The following is a 3533-nucleotide window of genomic DNA, read 5'->3' as shown; positions in this document are numbered from 1 at the left end:
CTTTGGTAGAGTTCCTCAACACCTGCTTCGTCTTTTCCATTGTCCAACTTAAAAATCACAAAAACGGTTAGCATTAAATCTTTCCTTTTTTCTTCTTAAATCTAGAACAGTCTACTAGCCTTTTCTTTGTCTTTCATGACACTGACTTTCCTAAGAGAATGTATTTGATTTGTGGAATGTCCCTTAATTTTTGATTTGCTTCCTCACTCACTAATAGAGACAAATTACACGTTTTGTCAAGAATTTTGTGAACCACAGGACACAAGAAGACAATCTATCATTCGCAGTGATGTTAGCTTTAATCACTTGGTTAAGGCGATTTTCTTGCTATGAAGGTCTCTTCCACTTCAGTAAGTAATCCATGGAGTCTTAGAAACCATAGGCACATCCTTAACCATATTCTAAGGAATCCATTGTAATTATGGTGTGTGTCTCCAAAGTGGTGGTTTCCTGCTTGTGTAATTTCTCCTTCATTGATGTCTTGGGTTCTCTTCTCAAGATGACCTCTCTCTCCTCCATTTCCTCTCCCTTCGGATTAACTCGCAGGCTTCTCAATCTCCCAGTCGCTGATCCCCTGGGGCCTATGTTTTCCCATCCTTACAGTTGAGAAGACGCGGAGGCACACTCGACAGTGACAGGCGACCTGGGCTGATGTCCCCGTTAGAGATCTGCAAGTCATCTACCGGAGGACAGCCAGGCCCGGGAGTGACATTCCAGCCTGCGGCAAGTGTCTGCTGACGCAAGGCAACAGTAGCCACGGCTACGGCACGTTCTCGCGAGAACCCCCGCCTCCGGGCACGGATGGGGCCCTCCAAGCTTTTTGTCCTTTTCCTCAACCCCCGCCGGTCACCCGCCTGCTGGGGGGGCGGGGGAGAGCCTCTCGCGCACGCGCACGCCAAGCCGGACAGTTGGCGGACGCGTCCCCCGCAACCCCCTGCGCGCCGGGCTTGAGGCGCGGCACCGCGCGCGCGTCCGCGCGCTTCTGGGGCGACGGACGCGCAGGCGCGGCGGGGAGCGAGGTCGCGCAGGCGCGGACGGCGTTGGTGTGAGAAGACCTTCAGCGTTGCGTTGGTGGAGCGGGACGGGACGGGGCCCACCCTCGGGTTGGAGGTGAGGCGGCCGCTGCCCCGGGCAGGGTGGGCGGAGGGCCGGCGGGTCTGACTAGCCGAGGTCGCCGAGGAGAAGCCACGGGCCGCCAGTCCAGGGCGAGGCAAGGCGAGGCGAGGCGGGGAGACTCCGGCTGCCCGAACCTTTGCTGGCCGCCTGAGGGCGGGAGTCGCCTCCCTGGGCCGCGACCTTCCGCTGCGTCCGGCGTGCGCACTGGCGATCTGCCCGGGGTCAGGGCTGGAAGGAGGGCGGTTTCTAGAGGACACGAGCCCTGGTACCCCAAAGCTACACCCCACCTTGCCCTCCCTCTCTGACGTGTCCAGCATCTGTCAGACGCGGCTTGCACTCCTGACGGCCGAAGTGAGGATGCTCTTCATGCATCTTAGAAAGGAGAAACAAGGAACAAAAGAGAAGCTGTAGTATCTAGTTGGTGCCTTTTGTTTTCCTCTCGGGGTCCAGTGCAGTCTCGGGGGCATGGTGCATAGCTGTTTTGTAGAGCGGATAGAAAAGGGAGGCTGTGGCTTTACTCTCGAGTAATATGGAGTCTGTGTTTTCTCGATTTTTGCTTGATCATACCAGCAGTGCATTGCCCATCAGAATTGTGGGCCTGAATAAAGGACAGTTTGGGCATAAACGAGTTCAGTTAGCCACTTGACTTTTGCAAAGTGATGATGTTGAGAAACAGGCAATCAGAACGCTCAAAGCTTGTAATTAACACACATTTTGACCATTTTAGTGTATTTTCTTCCCAGTCGGCATAATGAACTTTAAACATTTCTGTCTGAATATCTAAGACCTGCATTTCTATACCGCTTTCCCAGAATAATGGCAAACAATTTACATCACTACCGGAATTGTAAAATTGCCCTGTTAGTGGACTCTAAACCCTGCAACATAGAGCACAGTTTTATTATAGATACAGAACAACACTACACATTTGCCTTGACTCTTTGACTTTTCTTTTGGTTGGTGCCTCCGATAGAACCCGTGACCTTTTCTGTGTAAGACAATTGCTTTACCCATATGCCACCCCTTTTCTCTTTGTCATTTTTTAAGGTGTGTGTGGACTTGTTTGTGTGGTGTAAGTACATGTTTGTGTGCACACATATGTGCATATGGAGGCCAGTGGTTAACATTGGTTGGGTATCTTCCTTAATTGCTCTCTTATTTTTTGAGGAATGGTCTTTTCTCTGAACTCATCCATTTGGCTGGGCTGGTTAACCAGCAGGCTCCAGGGTTTCTTCTGTCTCTGCCTTGTCCCTACTCCAATGCTGTATTGGTCCTGGGGATTCATGCTCAGTACCTCGAGTTTGTGTGACACACACTTTGCCAACCGAGCCCTTTTTTCTGCCATGACATTTCGGTGCGTTCTTTCCTCTTAACTTTATATCATAGTGTGTTTGACAGGTACAATTTTTAAATGCATTCCCAGTTAGGAAATTAGTCATGCTGAATATGGTGGCACACAACTATAATTCCAGCCTGGGCTATAAACTAAGGCCCTGTTCAGCTATCGTAAAAGCCTAACAGAAATTCAGATTAAGAGTTGGACTTAGTGTAAATACATAGGCTATTTAAAGTATTTGTGACATGTCCATAGTTCAGGCATAGTGATTGTAATTTGCAGGTATGTTCAACCTGCTGGCATTGTGACACAGCTTCACCTATAAAATTCATGCTCAATAACTTTGTCATCTATAAAGGTCATGCTCAAGAACCAGGCAATCAACTTACAAACAAATCAAAAGCAAGGATACAGGGTCTCAGTGTGTAGCAACCCCTGCCTTGCTTCAGGCTTATAGACTGTGTCTGCCTCTGCCTTCTGAGTACTGGGGTTCAAGTCGTGTGTCACCATGCCCAGCTAATGTTTTATATATGGGGTGTATGTGTGTGCACTTCTGCATGCTTTTGCCTCTGCCCATGTGTGATGGTCAGGGGATGACTTGGGGGAGTTGGTTCTATCCACCATGTGTGTTCTGGCATCAGAATCAGGTTATTGGGTTTGGTACCTTTACTTGTTGAACCATCTTACCAGCCCGAATTAGAGAGCTAGTGTATTTGTGTATGTGTAGATGTGTGCATGAAAATGGGCTGGAGAGATGGCTCAGAGTTAAGAGCACTGCCTGCCCTTCCAAAGGTCCTGAGTTCAATTCCCAGCAACCACATGGTTGCTTGAGGAAGAGACCACATGGTTGTTTGAGGAAGAGACCTGGTCAGTCGTCCTCATCAGCTTACACCATGAAACCCAATATGGACAAGTTCAACAGAACCACCATATACGGGCTATCCATGCATGCTTCAGCATTGCCAGGACATAAATTTCAATTTCAAGATGTATGCACACCATTGCCTGATTGTGGAGGTCAGAGGACCTTGTGGGCGTTGTCTGCTTCCACCATGTAGGTGTGAGGTTCAGAAGTCAGGTC

At 49.4% G+C, this 3533-nt stretch overlaps 1 protein-coding gene across 2 annotated transcripts in view; it reads left to right on the top strand.

Annotated features, from left to right (window-relative positions):
• Positions 1–999: 999 nt before the first annotated feature.
• The window catches only part of Vdac3 (voltage dependent anion channel 3), an 18040-nt gene continuing 15506 nt past the window's right edge, over positions 1000–3533 (top strand). For both annotated transcript variants that reach the window (XM_005362418.3, XM_005362417.3), the window contains exon 1: positions 1000–1110. The gene's annotated coding sequence lies outside the window, so the exon portion shown is untranslated. The remainder of the gene's footprint in view (positions 1111–3533) is intronic.

The sequence above is a fragment of the Microtus ochrogaster genome, linkage group LG7_11 (genome assembly GCF_000317375.1).
Source record: "Microtus ochrogaster isolate Prairie Vole_2 linkage group LG7_11, MicOch1.0, whole genome shotgun sequence".
Classification (NCBI taxonomy): Eukaryota; Metazoa; Chordata; class Mammalia; order Rodentia; family Cricetidae; genus Microtus; species Microtus ochrogaster.
This window is presented reverse-complemented; position numbering and strand designations above follow the sequence as displayed.